The 24,507-nt window shown below is 37.0% G+C and overlaps 1 non-coding gene across 1 annotated transcript; it reads right to left on the reverse strand.

The window, feature by feature from the left end:
- Positions 1–267: 267 nt before the first annotated feature.
- LOC136204313 (small nucleolar RNA R71) lies at positions 268–374 on the reverse strand. Its single transcript, XR_010675158.1, has one exon. It is a non-coding gene; the product is annotated as a small nucleolar RNA R71 (small nucleolar RNA).
- Positions 375–24,507: the final 24,133 nt, after the last annotated feature.

Below are 24,507 nucleotides of genomic sequence, written 5' to 3' on the forward strand. Positions count from 1 at the left end.
TTGCTTAATATGTTGCAAAATAATGTAACATTTTACGGGTTACCTAATGAAAATCCTAATACCCATTTGACAAATTTCCTTGAAATTTGTGACACTTTTAAAATCCCAGATGTGACTGCCGAAGCAATCAAACTTCGCCTTTTTCCTTTCACTTTGAAGGATAGAGCCAAAGAGTGGTTAACTTCGATGCCAGGCGCAACGTTTGCAACTTGGGAACAATTAGCCCAAGCTTTTTTATCAAAATATTTTCCTTTAGCAAAAACCGCAAGAGTCATAAAAGAGTTAACATCTTTTTCTCAAAATGATAATGAGACTCTTTTTGAGACTTGGGAGCGTTTTAAAGAACTTCAACGTTTATGCCCACACCACCAATTGCCCGCTGAACTTCTAATGCAAACATTTTATAATGGACTAAATCCTACAACTAGAGGCTCATTAGATGCTATGTCGGGAGGGCTATTTATGAAGAAAACATCAGCCCAAGCAAGAGAACTTTTGGAGGAAATGGCAATCAACAGCAGTATGTGGCCCGCAGAACGTGGACATATACCGGTGGCAAAACCATCATCCTCAACCACATCATCAGTTAAAGGTATAGTGAATCTTGATCCAGTCGCGATGTTACAAGCCCAATTTTCTGCCTTATCGCACAAAATTGATAGGTTTATGGCACCGTGCGATACCAATGGTAATCCAATCCAAACGGATGTGGATTATGAAAATATGAGTGAGATCGAACAGGTAAATTTTATCCAAGGGCAAAACCAAACTAATAATCCTTATTCTACTACTTATAATTCTGGATGGAGGAATCATCCTAACTTTAACTGGAAAGACAATAATAATTCAAATGCTAATCAAAATCGTACCAATAATTATCAAAATCAGTCAAGAGATACGATTAGCACTTTATCTTCTAAAATCGACAAATTCATAGATGCTATCAGTGGAAAAATAAGTAATCACGACGATGGTTTTAAATGGATCGAAAATAAATTCGATCAGCTTATTAAAAACCACTCATCTAGCATCCATAATTTGGAGGTCCAAATTGGTCAACTTGCTAAATCAATTCCATCCCGAAAAGAGGGAAGTCTTCCCAGCCATATGGAAGAAAATCCGAAAGAGCAGGTAAAGGCTATCACTCTTCGTTCAGGGAAAAATTATCTAGGTCCGGAAATGCCCGGAGATTCAACATTACCAGGAACTGATTTACCAAAAACCAAAGAAGATATATCAAACACAAAAAGTTCACCAATTGACTCAAGTACAAAAACTTTTGTACCCAAACCACCTTTTCCGCACAAAGTCCGGAATAAGGACTATGACAAACAACTTTTAACATTCTTGGATAAGCTTAAAAATTTACACATTAATTTAACGTTTATGGATGCAATTACGCAAATTCCTAACTACGGTAAGTTCTTAAAGGATTTAATTTCAAAGAAAATTAGTTGGGAAGGAATTTCATCCATTTCGTTAACTGAAGACTGTAGTTCAATTGTGTTAAGTAATTTGCCTACTAAACTCAAAGATCCCGGATGTTTTACTATTCCGTGTAAGTTGGGAGATATTGAATTCCCAAGTTGTCTTTGTGATTTAGGAGCAAGTATAAACTTAATGCCGTTGTCTATTTTTAACAAGTTAGGTTTAGAAGAAGATATCAAACGTATCAATATGGTTTTGCAATTAGCGGATCAAACCACTAAGAGACCATATGGTATAATTGAAGATGTTTTAGTTAAAGTCGATAAATTTATTTTTCCTACCGATTTTGTTATATTAGATTTTGCATATGATGTTAATTGTCCACTAATTTTTGGTAGACCGTTTATGAACACAGGACGTGCTCTAGTTGATGTGTCGGAAGGGAAAGTAGTTTTGAGGATAGGAGAAGATAAGATCGAGTTTAATATGAACAAAGCGATGAAATATCCTATGGAGGAATTCGCCTGTATGAAACTTGACTTAGTTGAAGAATGTGTCAAAGACGTTATTCAAAAAGAAGAAATAATAGAACCTATAATGGGTGAAGAATTAGAAGATAAGGACCCAGAGCCTTTGATTCGAGAAGATGGACCAGTTCCGCCTTCGATTGTAATACCCCCTAAATTAGAACTTAAAGAATTACCCAGTCATTTGAGATACGCTTTCTTAGGCGAAGGCGATTCTCTACCTATAATTATCTCTAACAAGTTAACAAATGATCAAGAAGAAAAATTGAAAGAAGTTGTTAGAAATAGGATAGGAAGTATGGGATGGCAAATTTCAGACTTAAAAGGAATTAATCCTAGTATCGTAATGCATAGAATTCACTTAGAAGAAGATAAGCCACCTAAAGCGGATAGGCAAAGACGCTTAAATCCGAACATGAAAGAAGTAGTCAAAAGTGAGATTACTAAACTTTTAGACAATGGAATCATTTATCCGATCTCGGATAGTGAATGGGTTAGTCCAATCCATTGTGTACCTAAAAAGGGAGGCATAATTGTTGTAAGGAATGACGAAGGTGAATTAAATACCTACGCGAACCACCACCGGTTGGAGGGTTTGTATAGACTATAGGAACCTAAACAAAGCAACTAGGAAAGATCATTTTCCTCTACCTTTCATTGATCAAATGATCGAAAGGATAACCGGTCATGCATTTTATTGTTTCCTAGACGGTTATTCCGGATTCTTTCAAATTTACATTTACCCAGATGACCAAGACAAAACAACCTTCACATGTCCTTATGGAACATTTGCATATAGGAGAATGCCCTTTGGTCTATGTAATGCACCAGCAACGTTTCAACGTTGTATGACAGCAATATTTAACGATTTTATTGAAGATATTATGGAAGTTTTCATGGATGATTTTTCAGTTTATGGAGATTCTTTCGATGCATGTTTACAGAACTTAGATAAAGTATTGTCTAGATGTGAAGAAACGAATTTAGTATTAAATTGGGAAAAATGTCATTTCATGGTAGACGAAGGGATTGTTTTAGGTCATAAGATATCTGAAAAAGGTTTAGAAGTGGATCGAGCAAAGACTTCAGTTATAGAAAAATTACCCCCACCAACTACTGTTAAGGGAGTAAGGTCATTTTTAGGTCATGCAGGTTTTTATAGAAGGTTTATAAAGAACTTCTCTGTAATTTCCAAACCACTTACTAATTTGCTTATGAAAGATTCAATTTTTTTTTCTTTTAATTCCGGAGCCCTGATTCGTTTAGAAAATGTGGTTAGGGGGACCACCCATCAGGAGAAGAAAAAACAACGGGTACATAAATAATTTTTTTCTTCGAAACCCCTTAGAAATTCGAAGGTAATGAAGATTGTTTACAAGCTTTCAATACATTGAAAACAGCTTTAGTCAGGACACCTATAATATCGAAACCCGATTGGAATTTACCTTTCGAAATTATGTGCGATGCAAGTGATTTAGCTGTAGAATGTGTATCAGGTCAAAGGAATGACAAGAAACTTCATGTTATATATTATGCGAGTCACACATTGTCCGGTGCACAGTTAAATTACACCACAACTGAAAAAGAAATGCTAGCGGTAGTTTTTGCATGTGATAAGTTTAGATCATACTTGCTAGGATCAAAAGTCATCATTTATACCGATCATGCAGCTTTAAGATATTTATTTGCTAAGAAAGATGCAAAACCGCGTCTTATTAGATGGGTCCTGTTATTGCAAGAATTTGACATAGAAATTAAAGATAAAAAAGGAGTTGAAAACCTTGTCGTCGATCATCTATCAAGACTTGAAGATGAAAACGGTCCCATCGGTGAAACATTAGGCATTCGAGATGATTTCCCTGATGAATATCTCATGCAAGTACAAAGTGTCATAGCACCATGGTATGCGGATATAGCCAATTACTTAGCTGCTCATGTTGTACCAGATGGATTAAATTCTCAGCAAAAGAAGAAATTCTTTTCGGAAGTTAAGAAATATTTTTGGGAAGATCCATTCTTGTTCAAAACATGTGGCGATGGAATGCTTAGGAGATGTGTTAGTGAGTTTGAATATGACTCTATAATGTTGGAATGTCATGCAAGCGCTTATGGAGGTCATAACAGCGTAAGCAAAACAGTAGCTAGAATATTAGAATGTGGATTCTTTTGGCCTACCCTATTTAAAGACGTCCGTTCATTTATTATCCGTTGTGATAAATGTCAAAGAACCGGGAATTTAGGAAGGAAAGATGAGATGCCTCTCACAAACATGTTGGAAGTTGAAATCTTCGACGTGTGGGGAATCGATTTCATGGGTCCTTTTCCTTCTTCTTTTGGCAAAAATTATATATTAGTAGCCGTAGACTAGGTTTCAAAGTGGGTTGAAGCAATTGCAACCCCGACAAATGATTCTAAGGTAGTTGTTAAGTTTTTTAATGAAATATTTTGCCGATTTGGAGTCCCTAGAGTTATGGTAAGCGATGGAGGTACTCATTTCGTAAATAGAAGCTTTGAGTCGCTTATGAGAAAATACGGAGTACACCACCGTGTATCTACGCCATACCATCCTCAAACGAATGGTCAAGCGGAAATATCAAATAAAGAACTCAAATGGATACTTGAGAAAACAGTTTCGTCTTCTAGAAGAGACTGGGCACATAAACTTAACGATGCGTTATGGGCATAACGTACTGCATTTAAAACACCTATAGGAATGACACCTTATAGATTAGTATATGGTAAAGCTTGTCATTTACTAGTAGAGTTAGAACATAAAGCATATTGGGCTATAAAAACCCTTAATTATGATTTGCAAAGTGCAGGGAAAAAGCGTTTGTTCGACTTAAACGAGTTGGATGAATTACGCTATTTATCCTACGAAAATGCAAGGGTTTATAAGGAAAAAGTTAAAAATGGCATGATGACAGAATTAAAGTTAAAAGCTTTAATGTTGGAGATAAAGTTTTGCTTTTTAATTCCAGATTGAAGTTATTTCCAAGTAAGCTCAAGTCTAGATGGAATGGACCATTTGTGGTTGTTAAAACATTTGATTATGGAGCTTTAGAGCTAGAACATTCTAACGGCGATCGATTTAAGGTTGATGGTAATCGATGAAAAATTTATTACGAAGGAGCTCCAATTCAAGCAATTGAATTTCTGGACGAGTTCTATGAAAATTAATTTGTTTAGTTTTCATACCTTTAATTTTTGGTTTTTCTTGTCTTTTGATCATAACTTTTATTTTATTTCATTTTTATTTTTATTTTTTATTTTCGTTTATTTTATTATTTTCTTTTTATTAGTTATATAATTAATTTTTATTTCTAGTTTTGTGTACAAATAAGTTTTGTAAAATAAAAATCAAATTTAGTCATGTTTTGAAATTTATTTCATAAACAATAAAGTGTTTTTGAAAATTATGTATTTTAAGAATTCTCAGTTGAGATTCCAGAAATCTCGTTTGAGATTTTCTGTATTTTAACATTTTAAAATCTCAGTAGAGATTCCAGAAATCTCAGTTGAGATTTTCAGTCAGTTTTATCCAAAAGGTATCAGTTTGACACCTTTTCATTTTCAACAGACACAACCTTTCACTTATGTCACCTATATATTCCTGTAGGTTCAGAATTCTTTCATTTCATTTCATCTCTTTTAGATTTCTGAATTTCTTTCTTCAATTCTAAATCCTACAGACACCATCTTATTTCACAAACATGACCAAATCTCTAAAAAATTCTAGGAAGAACACTTCTGCTCGAAGCAAGAGAGTTGATATCTCTTCACGCTATGGAGCATGGTTTCCAATCTACAATCATGATGAGGGGAAACGATATTTGCAGTTTAGATATGCACAATTTTATGGCATGCTATATCTGGACGAGTTCTTAAACGAAGAACTCGGGATAGGCGATGACATGAATCGCTATCTGACAAATTTGGGATGGACCAAGTTTGCTTCCATGAAGTTTCCTATTATTGGGAACTAGGTACTAGAGTTTCTGTCTACCGTTCGTTTCGTCAATAAGAGGCGTGTTCGTCTCAGTTTTCGATGTGAGGGTAAGATATTCACTTTTGGATATCCTGAACTTCATTCTTGGTTTGGTTTTCCACCACAAGACACCACTCCACATCATCTTGGCAGAGATATGACTTCTACAGATATATGGAGAATGTTGACGGGATTTTGGAGATTCAATCCACGTCTTGCCTACAACAAATCAATAAATTCTAACTCCATGCTGTTTCTTCACAAATTTCTCTGTCATAGCCTATTTGGTCGAGTCAGAAGCAGTGTCGTCCAGGATACCGATTTGTATGTGCTAGGTGATATTTTCCAAGGTAACACAGTTAATTCCACAAAGATTTTGATGGAGGGATTAGTTGCCGCTTCCCGTTCGAAGAATCAGACAATAGGGTTTGGGAATATTATATGTGGAATAATCCTAGGAACCAAGGGATCAGTTTCTGTTCCTTGGACTGATAAGGAACCATTTCCCATAATGAATTACGAGTTTCTAGAAAATAAGGGACTTGTAAAGAGAGAGTTTCGTTCTGGTCCAAAATTTCTTTCTCCTACAGAAAGGGAAATCTTCATTCAAGCGAAGATTGACAGGGCCACTGTACGTCGTATTCCAATTCATAGGGATACCATTTGAGTTTATGTTGTTTGTTTGCAATAGTGTACATATGATTGTTGTTTTTATGCATAGATGTTTTTATGCATATATGTAATAAGGTATTTTGTTGTATTTCTCTTTATTCTGATTAATAAAGTGCATTGATTCTTTCATTTATTTCTTTTAATTAAGGAACAACCTTTGGTTTTCCTTCAATTTAATGTTTCAGTTTTGTTTGTTTCAGTTTCAGGAATTAAACTTAGCATTAATGTCACTTAAATGCAAGAGGAGTTGAGTTAATCATATTGATTTTGTCAAAACAGTCCAATTTTTACCCAGAAAATCCAGAATCTCAGTTGAGATTCTGAAATCTCGGTTGAGACAGCAAAAGGAGTAAATTTTCGGCTGATTTTAGCCCCCTGCAAGCTTGCTGTCGCGACTGAGATTTTGAAAATCTCAATCGCGACACGCGGATGCTAAGACGGGATTTGGACAGATTTTTGCACTCTTTCCTATTTCTACTCTAATTACATACCTATTAATCTATCCTAATCAATACATATAACTTATACCTATTTATATCACCTCTATTTACACCAATCAATCATCTTTTACTCTTCCCAACACAAAGATTCACTCACCTTCCCCATAAATCTTTACCCTATTCATCTTCTTCTTCCTTAAATCACCACCATTATCTTTTACTCTTCCTTTCATTATTTCAATTTTCTTCATCTTTTCCACCACAATCAAACCAAAATGCCTAGACAAAAGAAAGTTGCTAACAAAGCCAAAGAAACCGAAGCCAATAGATTACGGGTTCAATATGATGCACCATTCGATATTGCTACGGAAGCGGGGGGCAGAAAATATCGCCATTTTTCTAATAGCAAGATAGAATTCATCGACATGCCTTTCCTAGATACCAAAACGGTAAACGTATTTTCTTTTACCGAATGTATTGATGAATTTTTAACAGTTCTTGGTTGGAAACGATTTGCTAGTATGCGTTTTCCTCATGATGAATCACATATCATAGAGTTTTTAGTCACTCTTGCTTATGACCCACGCCGTAGTGTTATTTCTTTTCGAAATAATGGAATTTGTTTTGAGGTCGGGTATGCGGCAATGAACCGATGGTTTGGTTTTCCTACTCGGAATTTTTATTCCAAACCAAAGACTTTTAATGCACACACGGTTTGGCACTCTTTAACCGGCTTAGATGTTTTTCATCCGAAGAACACTTCTAAGCCAATTTGTTGAAGAAATTAGGACCACCCGCTTTTATCTCATACGAGGATCGTACGAGACGTGTTTTTGCTACTTTGGGTGGTGAAGCTTCAAGTTCTCAAGGTTTAGGTGCCCAAGACGATGATGAGGAATTTGATGAAGAAGAGGAGGAGGAGAATGTTGATGCGAATGACAATATTCAAGCACATGAGGAACCAAATGTTGAAGAACAAGTTGGATGGCAACGTGTTTTGACACAAATGAACGAGAATAACCGTCACATGAGTTTGCGGTTAGATGAAGTCGTTGCCAACAATATCGAAATGAGTTCGAGGATAAACACGATGGATGCCAATATCACTACGTTGAGACGTGAGCACAAATCTACTCGTCGCCGGTTGCTATCTTTCTTCCGACGCCAAGGAGTTGAGACTACGCCTTCACCACCGAGTTCACCTTGATAGGTTTTATCCTTTCTATCTTTAACTCATTTTCGTTATTATTATTATGTTTTGTTCAAGTTTGGTACAATATTTCTAATTACGTTTGGTACAATTATCTTTATTATTATGTTTGACTGTTATCGTACCGTATTTTTAATTCCCATTCGTATGATTTAATTTCGTACTATTTTTCATGTTTTATCGCTTTTTGCACCAATGAGGACATGGTCCAAATTAAGTGTGGGAGGAGATATTTCATATTATTTTAATTTTAAGTACGAATGAATGCAACGAATGAGAATGAATGCTATATATTTAAGTATAAATGCATGTTGTTATTAATGTTTAAGTTAAGTATATAATGCAACATTTTCAAAACAAGAAATATAACATTTTTATATAATGTGCAACATTTTTCAAAAATAATGACAATTTTTCATAAACATATTTTTGTCAAATATATACTTCATATGTTTCAAACAATTCTACTTTCAAAATAATGTTTAACATATTTTAAGGTTATCATTATTGGTAGAAATAATATTTCTATACGGGCAATATGTTTACAAATATTTTTACAAATCTTCGATACGATTTTATAAAAAACGTCTCGAGTAAATGTATATAAGTAAAATTTCTTTAGTTTCAAATCTCTATTTTATATCATGAGTCTATGATAAATATAAATCTTATTTTCAGTTTTCAATTAGGTTTATAAGCATAAATCAAACTAACAACTTTAGCTTTTTAGCTCGGTATGATTTTTCGTCTTACATTAAAAACCAATTAAAGTTTTTAAGGAAACTTTAGCCATAATACATGTTGAATTTCAAGTCAATATAGGATGAATATGCTATTTTTCTTTTCCCAATTTTTAATTTTTAATTTTTATAACTTGTGTTAATTTAATCAAGTAGTCGTATTCTTAACTTTTGGCCACGATTGAGACCAACCTTATCACAATCGAGGTATGAAAGGGAATAACATTAAGTACCGTTTACTTTTGGCCACGATTGCGACCACCCTTATCACAATCGAGGTATGAAAGGAACGTTAGAAATTAAAGCAAAATTAAACGTGTTTAAGGTTTTAAGTAACGATTGCGTCCACCCATGACATGGTCGGTACCTCTTAAACGAACACAAAAGCAAATTAATTCATATAAAGTCACGGACGAGACCACCCTTATCACGGGCGTGACTAAGTGACTAAGTCCTTATTTGTAATAGTTTAGGTTTGGGAAAGGAAATTTTGTGCTTAGAAATGCCTTGAGACGAAAGATTCGAAAACATGCGTGCTTACACCGTCCCGAATACTTCAATATAAAAATTGAGATACAAGACGAATGATATATCTCTTTTACACTAGCTAGTTTGATACTTTGCGTATAAATTTACCATGAAAGTTTATCTTTCGGTTTAGCTAATTCAAAAAGGGAATATATGGATATATGTTCTATTTATAAAGAGAATTGAGTAAAGAATAAATTCAGTGAAATTTTGCTCGGGACTAGCAAAAGCTTAAGTGTGGGAGTTTGTTAAGCCCAAAATATACCTAAAATATCATATATAAATACATTAAATTTACATTGAAATCGTGCTAATTATATTCATTTAGAGTACTTTTACGTATTTATTTACTTCTTTGATGCAAGGTACTTAATTATTTGGTTAAATCCAAATAGGAGCTAAAACGGAGCAAAAACGAGGGAAAAACCTAAGTTACGTGCCGAAAATACGTGTAAATCAGAAGACCGACGCAATGAGACGAGAAGCAGCCGAAGGACAAGGAGAAAAACCCCCTGTCGTGATTGAGATTCTCAAAATCTCAATCGCGACAGACGAACCTCAGTCGCTAAAATTTGATGTTCGTCAGCTCGCCCCTTCACCCCCTATCGCGGTTGAGATTCTCGGAATCTCATATGAGACAGCGAAGAATTCTGCACATATTTCACATGTTTAAATCCAAAAAACGTGTCTGTTCGTTTGGATAAAAGTGACCCTTCACCAGCGGACACGACCCTTCATTTACAACCCTTCACCAACTATAAATAAGTGATCCATTTTAGAAATCAATGTTGTTGGTTAAGTTGGAAAAAGTTAGAGAAATTAGAGAGTAGTTATTATGTTGAAAAAACTCTGATTCAGAAAGAGTCAGAAAGTTAGATTTCATTTCTGTACAAACAAACTTGATGTACACAAGTTGTTATTAGATTAGTTATAAACACAGTAGTATTAGTTTAGTTTCAAAGGTTGATCAGAGACAAGTTTTCATTCTGGTAGAGGACCGACCGGTCTCTATTCCGAAGATTCAGCGAGAAGAATTAACGGCTGAAGCGCAAAAGGGTCTGACAAACCTACGGAGTTTGAGGGAAAGATTGACAACCCGGATCTCAAAGATTTCGTCAAAATGCTATCCATGTTTCTTCCTCTCTGTTAACTTGTGAAGATTAACAATTCACTAATAATATATTTATTTTATTCAATACATTCTTCCTGTTGTTATTTTGATATTGCTCTGACAAAATGATTTTCAAATTGATAAATTGGTGTTTTTATTAAAACGTTTTATACAATCATATTTACAAAGAAACTTTGTTGAACACTTGAAAGAATTAGTTTTTACGGATGATATGATCATGACCGCGGCTTATCGGATATAAAATACTAATTTGATTAAGGTAGGAATCTGCTCCGACCCAGAGAGATTTCTACGGTTCAAATCCATTTAATTGCATAAATTCTTATGTTATTTCATGTTCATAATCTTACCAAAGTTATAGTTGCTTTCTTTGCTTAATGAAAATAAGTTTTATACCTTTGATTTATTCCAAATACGAAAATGTCTGTCTTATAATCAAAATCTCAAGACAGATCTGTTCTCTAAGTTCAATATAATATTCTCTTCTAATCCTAATTATTCCGAACCAATACAATTAATTAAACGATTTTCTTTAAGTTAAACCTAAAGACGTGAATAAAACTGAATTAAAATAAGTTTTAGTTAAAAAGTGTTCCATGTGGGTTCGATATCTTTTATTACTATAAGCGTATACCGTGCACTGCGAATTTGCTTGAAGAAAGATAGTTAGCACTTTTACTTGTCTGTTTGCTGAACTTGAGGATAAAAAGAGGGCATAGGTGTTACTTTGAAGTTAAGGCTTTTCCAGAATTTTTTAATCTCAGCGTCTGTCTTTTCCTAGAATAATGAGAATTCATTTTGATCCCAACGAAATTATTAAATTGAGTTTGATAATAATATTAGCAATATTAGGACTACTTTTATATCCCAACACTATATCTGATCACTCTTACTAAGGATAAAAAACAAAATGGATCAGAAGATTGAATTTCAGGGGTAAGAACTTCGATTATATCTGATCACTACTAGACTAAGCAGCAAATGTTTTATTGGAATTTTGGATGTTGGTGTTTAGCAACTATAATGTCTAATGTAAAGTTTAAAGATTTTTATGCCATAGGATAGGATACACGAGCTAGTTTTAGAAGATTATTCTGATCTTTGGGATAAGATATTTGAAGATGCTTTTGTCAAAGGATCAAAACCATATCACCTCTCAATTTGAGGATTTAGCCAAAGGTATTAAAATGCAGGCTTACTTGAATAGACCTTCCACATGAGGTGGGGTATGGTTAGTCGAATTATAGGGATGTTGTGGACATCCATTGTCAAAGTGTTGTTGAAGATGTTCTTAGTTTCTTAGAATCTCCTAAGACAGTGTTTAGGCATAAGCAATTGGGTTCTTTTTTATTTTATGATAAACAATTAGTTTGAGTTTGATTTACTTTTTAATATGTTAATACTCTTTAATATTTACTAATATTTCTCCGCTCATTTTTAGCTTGATACCCAACTTTCTAATGTTTTCAGTTTTGGTTAAAATTTTCAGAATGAACAAAGATGACTTGGTTGAAGTTGAAGATGAAGATGTTTCCTCAAATGGCTTATTTTTCTGAATTTTAGATTTGATGTAATAATGTCTTGAATTTTAGATACGATGGATGTTTTAGACTTTGTTTGTTAGTTTGGTGATGTATTGTTTTTTATGGTCAAATTTGTGTGTATCTTATTATATTAATACTAATTTAATAATTTGAGTGGTTTGGAATCCTTTAGATTCTTCAAATAGGTCAGGTTATATTAGCAGTTCGGGTCGTATCGTGTTTTTTGTGTCAGCAGGTCGAATCGTGTCAAATTAACATGTTTATCTATTTTTATATAAAACTCATATCATGTCGTGTTGTTCGTGTCAAAACAGGTCGTGTTTGGGTTTGAGCTTTTGACACGAAAATGTTTTCGTGTCGTGTTCGTGTTTGAGTTTTTGACACTAACCCGGAATTTGACACGACACTAACACAGAAATTGCCACCTCTACTTACCATACACATATATTCAACTTTTAATTAGGGTTTTAGTGATAAACAATTTTATTGTCGCCTTTTATCGCGGTATAAATCCCAACAGGTTTGACTTGGTTTTTTGCTCACCTATAGATGAGATGACTATCACCCCGTTGGACATTGCTTCCCTAACTAGATTGAGCTTCCAATGATCCAAATGTGCCACATAGACAAGTTAATTGGTTTTTTTTTTGCTTCAACCGAAGTCATAAAAGATGATCCTTTTCTTATTGTTTCAGATATTCTAGAATGACCAATAAAGAGGTGACCAATCTGAGCTTGAGATTCAGTAGTACACTCGGAGGTTCATCTAGTCCTTCTTAAGCTTCATCCTTTTCTCCACGATTGTTTGCACTAGGTACTTGCAGGTGCTAGCCACGATGACTAATTTAAGCGCACTTGCTTCATATAATTGTGGGCTGGCTACATTAGCGCACTTGTTATATGGACTATACATTTTCTCCCAAGGTGTTAAAAAGTCACAAGCGAACCGAGGATCATGGTGCTCCTCAAGAAGCACGAGAAACCTTATTTAAACTATCTTTGACACATAGTTTGAACCGTCAAATGCCACATATATGATAATTCATGTTCTTTTTATTCCATGCTCATTTTTATTCTAACATGTGTATCTCATTTTTCCCAAATTGTATATTCTAGCATATCATATCATGCAAGATCAAGTGTTTGACCTGAGCAAGCTTATCATTGGATGAAGGCATGTTGGCTGGAAGAGAGTGTAACTTGCAACATAACTACATATGAAATGTTTCATGATGTGTATATATACTTATGCACAAAGATTCATGTATTGTAGTCAAGGTTAGGGATGGCAACGGGTACTCTACCCGCGGGTACCCGACATTACCCGACCCTAATGGGACTACCCGTACCCTGTATAAAAGGGTATGAGACGGGTATGAGATCAAAACCACTACCCGTTAGGGTAATGGGACGGGTATGGGAAGACCCCCTAGGGTACCCGTTACCCGTCTTAACTTTTTTATATATTAAAAAATATTATTGTATTTTAGAGGTAAGATGTGAGATTTGAACACCAACCTTTTGTTTTTCAACCATTAAGTGATACCACTAAACTACTTTATTTTTATTGATTAAGGTTTAATTTGTTGAATTTTTAGATGAATGATTTATTAAATTTAAACTTTGTTAAATTTTTAATATTTTTTGTCTTATTTATTGATTCTTAACGGGTAAGGGTACCCGCGGGTACCCGTGAATTAAATGGGACGGGTATGGGATGCAAAACATATACCTGTTAGGGTAATGGGAAGGGTACGGGTAATTAAAAAATAAACGGGTAAGAGTTTGGGATTGGCACTATCTGCGGGTACCCTACCCGTTGCCATCCCTAGTCAAGGTTATCAAAACCGGACCGGCCAGGTCAGGTCAACCCGGTTCAATCGGATTCAGTAGGCAAACCAGTTCGGAGGTACCTAAAACTTGATAATGTTGAAACCCGTCAAAAAATCATTGAACCGGTCGGTTGAACCATCAAACTGGAAACCTGGTCATGGTTTTATGAATTGCAATAGTTCGGATTACAACTGTAATTTATTTTTTAAATTTTTAAAGGAAATCAAAAATTAAAACTTAAGACTTAAAGAGTAAAAAAAACACAATAAATAATTAATTATACTCAAGGTTATCAAAACCGAACCGGTCCGGATGGATCAACCTGGTTCAACCAGACCCGGTAGGCAAACCGGCCTAGAGTTACCTAAAATTTGATAATGTTGAAACCCGTCAAAAAACCGTTGAACTGGCCGGTTGAACCATCAAACTAAAAACCCGATCATGGTTTTACGGGTTGCAACAGTTCGGATTGCAACTGTAATTTATTTTTTATTTTTTTAAAGGAAATCGAAAATTAAAACTTAAGATTTAAAGAGTAAAAAAAACAATAAATAATTAATTATACTAGAATATATTGGAATTTGAAGGCACAATTAATGCAGTAGGCTTTCTTTAGGTACTTGTATTTTTGTCGTTTCTCATTCTATTTAAAATTCTAGTTTAGTTACGTGTTAGTTTTATTTTTTTATTTTTCTATTTGTAATCTTGATATTCTTAGGTTTTTGGCTACTGTTGTGCTACAACCAAAATTCAAATAGTTTCTAAGTTTTTTTAGAGTAACCATGATATTCTAGGTTGATTTTAACATTAAAATTCAAATAGATTTTATTCTTTACTTCTTAATTATTTAATTACTTAGTTTTAACTTTTTATTCTTATATTATTTTGATAAAAGAAAAAATTTCCTTATCTGTTTTTAGTAGCTTTCAAGTTTCACTATTAATATAATTTTTATTAATATTATTAACATTTTAGTTTTATATTTTTATTTTTTTAAGCAAGTTTTACATTTTTATTATGTTAGAAGGTTAAATAAAACTAAAAACTATAGTATTTTGTGAATCTCGATTGAACCTTAAACCCTTAACTCTGTGGCTTTTCCGGTTCTTTGACCGGTCCGGTTTTGATAACCATGGTTGTAGTAGAGATTCTAAGAGATAATTTTTGTAGAGTGGGCAAAGACATCTAGGGTAGAGGTAGATATTACGAGTTGTAGGCACTTATATGATGTAACATAAGGAACATGTCCATATAGGGCTACCGACGAGGATGATGATTAATAGAAAGGGGTTCCACTTTACTTATGAGCACAAATTTTCCCGATCTCGATGATGTGTATACTATTAATCTTGAGATGTAGGTTTGATCTAGTAAGAATCATCCTCGAAACGGCAAGTCAAAGTTCAAGAAAATGAACAAAATCAAAATTAAGAAAATGTTTTTTTATTCTTTTTAAGGTATTTTGAATCTAGTTTGATTATTGTTTTTGTTTTATTTAAACTCTACTGATAAAATGTATATTTTTGGGTGTATTTTAGGGTTAATAAAAAGATAAAATCAACCTCTAAAATAAGTATGACTTTCAAAAAATGCAAAAAATATAAAGAGAAAAGCCATTTGTAGGAGTTCCTTTTTCAGCTTCTGCTAATAGGATCAATTTAGCAACTGACGAACTCTGAAGGGAGACCTGTAGAGGGAACTAGGGGTCGCACAAAGTTCGAGTCGATATCCAATTGTCCTTCTAGATATTCACATTGTTGCTGTTGTCCTCAGATTAGACTCTAGCAAGTGCACTAGATACAAGTAATAAAGTGATAAGTTGAGTATCGTCTCCACAGGGATTGAGATTCAAATGCACATCAGAAATTGTTGCTAAACAGCGTGTGTGTGGGTACCAAGCATTGTTCCTTAAAGTTGATTGTGTGATGTTGGTTTAATGAGATGTAAAAAGGCTTATGCAGTAAGAAATAAGATAGCTTTGTAATGATTTAGAGAATAGAACAGGCTCGACACGGCCGAACAGGTAGTGCTTCGTCATACAACATTCACATGAAATGGAAGTTAATGCCAATGAAGCCAAAGTATCAGTTTTGAAGTGAGTTTGAGTCAACTTTCGTGTGTTCTCAAACTCCTAAGACTTACTAGCACCTCTAGCGTCCTAAAGATACGTTCTTTCTAGCATTAAGAACAAAACTACATTTCTGGTTAAGAAAACCCTTGACACAACCATCTAACTGGTCAGCTTTAAGGTTGTGTGATTAATAGAGATATCAGTGAAGATGAAAGCAGTGTCCTATCATCCATCTAACACATAAATAAATGCCTAGGCATGAAAGTTAAAGCCTCATTAATCACAACATTGGCGAAATACTAACTATTCATTAAGAACGATTGTAAAACTTACATAACCGGGTCGGCCTGGCCGTGCCCATTCAAAATGGACTACTCACTCATATCGAGTAGTGAGCAGTCGGTAGTTCTTGATACAGCTTGAGACTCCATGGGAGCTCTCATTTTTCTTCTTTTTCTACTATTCTACTTGTCTAAAGAAAACTACTAACCATCCGAACTCCGTATCTTTCCTCTGCTTCACCTACTTAAAGGGAAAGACAGGGGCCAAAATCGGTACAACTTTCGTACCCTTTCAACAGAAAAGTCAACTAAAAATACTACAACTGAAATAAAAAGAAATGATTACAAATCCATTAACCCTTGAACACTCAAGGGGGTGATCCTTCATGTCATCTTGCTACTTTTAGAAATCCCATCGCAACACACTTTCACCTGCCGCTCTGCCTCTGCCTCTGCCACCTCTGATCTGTCGCTCTCCGTCATTGGATAATCTGGCGTTTGACCGCTGGATACAAGTAAGGCTCCACTCCTCTTTGGCGTTAGCGAAACAAGCTGTTTCCAGCGAGTTTAGCATTTATCTTTGCTTATCTGCATAAGGACAGTAATTAGCCCTTATTTCTTACCAAATGACATAAAAAAACACCCAAATTCCCTTATAAATACTATGTTAAACTTAGTCAATTTCATGCCTAACAAATACCCCCAAATTGAACCTTTGCTTGTCCTCAAGCAACAAATTATAAGAAGGAATCAGAAAAAAATTAGGAATGAAATTAAGTTCAGGGAATGAGAAAGAGGAATACAGAAACACAGAACGCTTGGCATAATGAGGAAATGAACAGATGCATGCAAAGGTTTCATCGAAGAGCTAAAGCTTGTTTTAGAAATTGTGTCTTTTTGCTCAAGACATTCCTTAAATCATAAAATTTAGACGTCCTCTTTCACCAGGAGTCACCAACTGCCAGACATGCCTCACTAAGGAATGGAATAATTCACTCACTCTCGCATGGCATCTACTTGCCATAGGAACACGAATGCGATTTCACTCCTTAGCTCAGACACCACACCCTTAGGGTGCGAGTGTGCCTATTGGTCCCGAATCTATGGGTCAAAGTTCCTCTAGACATAGTCCAAAGGACTTTATAAAGGTTGTAATGTTCGGTTTAGGCTCTGGTTTGACAGTGAAAGGCTATTTCAGTATATGAATTCTGTCTTTTTGCAATTTATTTAACATACGCAGCCTATAATGTTTGCTGTTTACACACTCTTTATCTACACAACCTATTTACACATAACCCAGTACTCTTTTGAACATTCATTAAGGTTCCTTCCTCCCCATATTATATTCCCCAGTTCTTTCAATCTTTTCCTTAAGCATTGTTTGCTCAATTGCTTATATTCGCATAACTTAAGCACATGATTTTTATTTTAAACAATTGGCTTTTCGAAGCATAAGACAGAACTCAAGGTGTTTTTAGAGTTATAAGTGAAGGGAGAGGGCTATCATTCGTGATTTTTCAGAAAGAGCAGGTCATGGCTCGACTTGGTTATCCTAATCATTGGGGTGCAAAGCACAGGTGCCTTTTGTGTAGCAGAGAGGGTAACTAAATGCCTTTTTCCTCCTATGAAAGTCAGAACCAATCACCGTTTCAATAGGGCACCAAGGCAAATTCTCCCTAAAGATAGTGAGCGCTGGCCCTCTCATAAAGAATTAATGCATACCATAGATGCATTTTAAGGCTCAAGTTCTCACTATTTTTGGGGAAATGCAGTAAGGCAGTGGTTACTAATTTTGAAAGAGGAATTAAAAATTAAAAAATTCTTGGAACTTCCTGAATTAGGGACACGAAGTGCAAACAAGCAAGTAACACTACCATTACATCTAAGCATGCACAGTCTGTTCTGTGATTCCTACTGAGCACCAAACAATTTACTAGACGGTGAATACACAGGCGGAAAAGAAATATGGAAACAAACAATAGTTACCAAGGACCTGTGCACAGAGATTCTCAAGGGATATTTGTTCTACATCAAATTACTAATTTAAACAAACAGATTAACAGCATTTATCATGTTATTTAGGCATAAATTGTGATACACACAATCCCCACCCCCAAATGAAAACAAAACATTGTCCTCAATGTTATTAATCACGGCAGCAGAGGGAAGATAATTGACAATAAAACAGGCAGACCATAACATGATAGAGCGAGGGTGTTAGAGGTTACCAGATGCTAGGACAGCGACTATCGGTACAGATCAGGCGTGATGGGAGAGAGAGGAGTTAACCTCTCTATCCACAGTGGCAGGAATGCCCTCCTCTTTCGAGGAGGCAGCAGCATTAGCCTTAACATTAGCACTGGCAGGTGTTTCGGGCATTTGTCTTACCGGACTTTTTACAGAGAACCAGAGGGACTTTCCTTGGCATGCTCCTCAATGCAAAGGCTCTTGAGCATATCGATCTTGCCTTGTTGCGACGCGTATTTTTGCTCTATGGCGAATATCATCTCGCGGTTTGCCAGATTCTGGGCAAACAGGGCGTTGAATCGATATAGTATATCCTCGCTGGACAGCTTTGCACACTTCTTATAAAAATCTAAGTCCTTTGGCTTCTTGACTTGCTCGGAATCTGACAACACTGACACTGTTGGCTCGCTTTTCCTTTTTTGGCTCTCAGTCTGCCTAGATGTAACAAATTCAGACATCTAGACCCACTTCCCGTTCACCATTTTTCCGAACAGCATTTTCTGGAGGCTCTTGAGGTCAATCGGGTCTGGAAGATTCACAATCGTGAGGCGAGAGTGGTCTTCTGGCTTAAAGACCCCGATGGATTCTGCGATTCTGGTGACGATGCTTCCACAACAGATGATCGACGAGTTTTTCTTGCAAAAAGCGCTGATGTATTCTTCGAACCAGAACCCCAAATTCATTCTCGGTCCAACCGCCATACTCCACAACGCGGTGAGATCTGCATGTGGCATGGTGGCTTGGTTTTCCCAGGCGAAGATCGTGCCGGAGATCAACTTGTGCAAATACCGAACGGCATAATCATCGATATTGGATGCCTTGGACGAACTACCGTCGTAATGTTTCTGTCCCGAAAGTGAGTCCCAGAAAGCCACAGGGTCGAAAACATCAGGCGTGGTGGTGAATGCCTCTTTATAGCTCTCGGATTCTAGATCGTCATCATCTGTAGCACCCAACATTTGATTGAACAGGTTGAGCGACGGCCGCTGGGAGTGACCCATGAGTCGAAAACTGAACTTTCCCTCTTCCTCAGGATCGGTGATCTCCACGTTGTGCTTAAAAGTGGCCAAGAACTCAAGTGTTAGTTCCCGATAGGCAGGTTTCGTCATTTCAAAGAAACATTCAAAGTGTCCTGCCTTCATTAGAGTGCGCACACGATCTTCGAGCTTCAGCCGCCTTAGGGTTTCCCAACAAACTGTTCGGATGGGTCCGAACTGAAGTTTTGCTAACTCTTCATAGTAAGCTTGTACAATTGTGTCTTTAAACTGGGCGAGTTTTTTGACCAGCTTTTCGTCTGGGACAAAAGCTACAGTGCTTGGCTCAACCATCTTTGCTTTCTCTCTTTCTTTCTTGGAGGATCCCTCAATTTTAATGTGTTTGCCCGAGCCACGGGTTCTCATATCGTTCTCTTTTTTTAAGTAAGTTTTCCCAGTGGTACAGGGCGCAAAGCATGAACTGCCTTGGTGAAAAGAAATATCAAAGAAAAGAAAGAAGTATGGTGAATGTCGGACCGTCTCGAGATAGAGCTTCTTTAAGTAGGGAAGAAGATACGTCTTTTCGCCAATCTGTCATTCTGAGATCGAATCGGCGTTCGCCACCTGGACAGATTGGCATAAAGGCGTGTATATTCGAATTAGAATGAGGGGCGATGAACGGTCATGATTTGAATTTAGAATTTATTGCCCCATAACCGTTCAATCTTATCGAGGAGAAAACAGGCGGCATGAGTGCCTATGGGTATAGGAGTGGACGTTTCCACCTTTTTACCCTCAGTTAAATTTTTCTATCGCCCTAGTCTCCACGATAAAATCCATCCCTACTAAACAGGTACAATTGTACTACCACACCCATTGAAATGAGTTTTGGGTTTTACAATTGTGCCTGGCCAGAAGATATTCACTAAGAAGCAAAATTCAACACATTTGACACAAAATTAAAATAAATAAAATGCAAAGTTACTCGTGCTACAATTGGTGTTTGTAGCGGACACCCTGTTCTCGTGCTTTTACTGACTCGTGGGGTCTTGGAAATGAACAGTATCGATCTCCCTTGTGTGATCGTTCTCTAAATATGGCTTTAATCTCTGTCCGTTCACTTTGAACGGCTCCTGACCTTCCCTGCCAATCTCAACTGCTCCATGACTAAACACCTTGTGCACCGTATAAGGTCTTGTCCATCTTGACTTTAGCTTCCCAGGAAACAACCTGAGTCTTGAGTTGTACAGGAGGACTCTCTGACCTTCATGGAACGTTTTTACCTGGAGTTTTCTATCATGCCACAGCTTAGTCTTGATTTTGTAATTCACCGCATTCTCATATGAGAACAGTCTAAATTCCTCCATTTCGCTCAGTTGCAAACTTCTCTGTTCACCAACAGCCTGCGTCTCAAAATTTAAAAATGTTAACGCCCAAAATGCCTGGTGTTCCATTTCCACCGGTAGGTGACAAGATTTCCTGTACAACAAACGAAACGGGGACATTCCAATTGGTGTTTTATAAGCTGTGCGATATGCCCATAGAGCATCATCGAGCTTGTTTGCCCAATCCCTCCGAGAGTTGCCTACAGTTTTCTCCAAAATTCGTTTTATTTCCCTATTGGAGATCTCCACCTGTCCACTGGTTTGTGGATGGTATGGTGTGGCTACCTTGTGGGAGACTCCAAGTTTCCCCATTAATTTTTCAAATTTCGCATTACAGAAGTGGGTCCCTTGATCACTAATGATCGCTCGCGGGACACCGAATCTGGCAAACAGCCTTTTTAGAAATTTTACTGCCACACGGGCGTCATTGGTGGGGCTAGCCATTGCTTCGACCCATTTGCTCACATAATCTATAGCCACTAAGATGTATTTATTTCCTAAGGATGTAGGGAATGGTCCCATAAAATCTATGCCCCAGATGTCAAAATTTCGCACACAACTATGTTGTTGAGGGGCATAGCATTTCGAGCCGAGATGTTGCCTGTTCGCTGGCACTCATTACAAGTGCTAACGAACAGATGGGCATCTTTAAAGAGTGTTGGCCAGAAAAAACCTGATTGAAGAACCTTAGCCGCAGTTCTGCTAGAGCTATGGTGTCCTCCAGCTTCACGGTCATGACAATGACTTAGAACATCATGTCCTTCTTCGTGTGATATACATCTTCGAATGATTTGGTCTGCGCACAACCTGAAAAGATAAGGGTCATCCCAAAAGTAATATTTGATTTCAGATAAAAACTTCCTTCTTTGATTTGTGGACAGGTTGTGTGGCTTGAGCGAAGTTGCAAGGTAATTAGCTATATCGGCGAACCATGGCGCAGACTGTGCAGCATATAGATGCTCGTCAGGAAACCTCTCAACAATCTCTGGTTGTTCCTGACTGCCTTGGTGATCAATTCTTGACAAATGATCAGCTGCGACATTTTCCGTTCCCTTTTTATCCTTTATTTCCAAATCAAACTCTTGAAGCAATAATAACCATCGGATCAGCCTCGGCTTAGCATCCTTTTTAGCGAACAAGTATCGCAACGCAGCGTGGTCTGTGTGAACAACGACCTTGGAAAGCACTAAGTAAGGTCTGAATTTGTCGAAGGCGTACACAACTGCAAGAAGTTCTTTCTCGGTAGTTGTGTAGTTCTGCTGGGCCTCATTTAATGTTTTGCTTGCATAGTAAATGGGTCGGAACTTCTTCTCAATCCTTTGTCCAAGGACAGCTCCCACACAAGTATCGTTTGCGTCGCACATCATTTCAAAAGGGTGCTCCCAGTCTGGTCCCGCTAGTATTGGCGAGTTGATCAGCTTGCTCTTCAAGAGTTCAAATGCCTGCACACAGTTTGCGTCAAAAGAGAATTCGGCTTCCTTATGAAGTAAAGCCGACAAAGGAAGTGCAATCTTTGAAAAATCCTTGATGAATCTTCGGTAAAACCCTGCGTGCCCCAAAAAACTTCGCACATCCTTTACATTGGTGGGCACATCAAGCTTTTCTATCACCTCTACTTTAGCTTTATCCACTTCCATCCCTCTTTCTGAAATTTTATGCCCAATGACAATTCCTCCCGTGACCATGAAGTGGCATTTCTCCTAATTTAAGACCAAGTTAGTTTCCTTGCATCGCACGAGCACAGCTTCGAGGTTGTTTAGACAACTATCAAAAGAGTTTCCATAGACTGAGAAGTCATCCATGAATATTTCAACGGTTCGCTCCACCATGTCATGAAAAATGGACATCATGCATCGCTGAAAAGTGGCAGGAGCATTGCACAGCCCGAACGACATTCTTCTGTAAGCATAAGTCCCATATGGACATGTGAATGTTGTTTTCTCCTGGTCCTCGCAATGAATTGCGATCTGATTGTATCCTGAGTAACCATCGAGAAAGCAGTAGAAAGCATATCCCGCTAAACACTCTAGCATCTGATCAATGAAGGGCAAAGGGAAATGATCCTTCCTCGTTGCTTCATTTAGCTTTCTGTAATCAACACAAACTCTCCACCCTGTGATCGTTCTTGTGGGCACCAACTCGTCTTTCTCGTTGAGGACTACTGTCGTTCCTCCCTTCTTTGGCACAACGTGAACAGGGCTTGTCCACACACTATCAGATATTGGGTAAATAATGCCAGCATCGAGAAGCTTTAGCACTTCTTTTCTCACAACCTCCTTCATGTGGGGATTTAGCCTTCGTTGCGGTTGAACAGTCGGTTTGTGGTCCTTTTCCATCAAGATTCTGTGAACACAGACTGTTGGGCTGATTCCTTTGATGTCATCAATTTTCCATGCGATTGCATTCTTATTTCTTCGTAAGACCATCATGAGTTGCGCCTTTTGATCAGGAGTTAATTTTGATGATATGATGACCGGACTTCCGCTGGGTGGTTCGAGGAATGCATACTCGAGGTGTGCAGGCAATGGTTTCAATTCCGGTTTAGTCACCGGCACAGTTGGTATCTCTGGTGGTTCTTGAAGAGTAGGAACGGTAGGATCGAAAGGAGGTGCCGGTAAGCTGGATTCAATGGAACAGCCTGTTTCTTCGCATATGTTCACCTCTTCTCCCAATAAAGTTTCTAAAGTGTCATGTTCCTGCAAAGTAGAAAGACTTTGAAAATCATCCAAGAAACAACATGTGTCATCATTATTATTTGCACGTCTCATTGCCTCGTTCATCTTAAAGATAACTTCTTCCCCATTAATCCTTAAAAATAATCGTCCCTCACCTACGTCTATCAATGCCTTTCCCGTGGCTAAGAATGGTCTACCTAGGATGATAGGAACATGCAAGTCTTCATCTATGTCCATTATAATGAAATCAACGGGCAAAATAAATTTCCATACTTTGACTAGCACATCTTCCACAACCCCCCTAGGATAGCATACTAAACGATCAGCTAATTGAATAGACATTCGAGTAGGTTGGGGTTCTCCTAGTCCAAGTTTTGCATATACAGAATATGGCATGAGATTTATGCTAGCCCCTAAATCACACAGTGCATTTTCAATATTTAGTTTTCCAATAGAACAAGGAATCGAAAAACTCCCTGGATCTTTTAGCTTCTTGGGCAGCTGCTGCTTGTTTTGGAGTATTGACGAACAGTCTCTGTTGAGTTGAATCATGGAGATGTTCTCCAGTTTCTTTTTGTTCGATAGGATGTCTTTGAGGAATTTGGCGTATGTCGGCATCTATGCCAGTGCTTCCACAAAAGGAATGTTGATGTGTAACTTCCTTAAGGTATCCAACACCTTCGAATTCTGCTCTTCCAACTTCTTGTTGATTAGACGCGTAGGATACGGCACAGGTGGAACATACGGCGGTGATTTATACGCTCTTTCCTCCTCCTCTTGACCTGGCTTACTTGCTTGGTTAGCCTTCCTTGTTTCTTCATTACTAGGAACA

Source organism: Euphorbia lathyris, chromosome 8, assembly GCF_963576675.1.
Source record: "Euphorbia lathyris chromosome 8, ddEupLath1.1, whole genome shotgun sequence".
Classification (NCBI taxonomy): domain Eukaryota; kingdom Viridiplantae; phylum Streptophyta; class Magnoliopsida; order Malpighiales; family Euphorbiaceae; genus Euphorbia; species Euphorbia lathyris.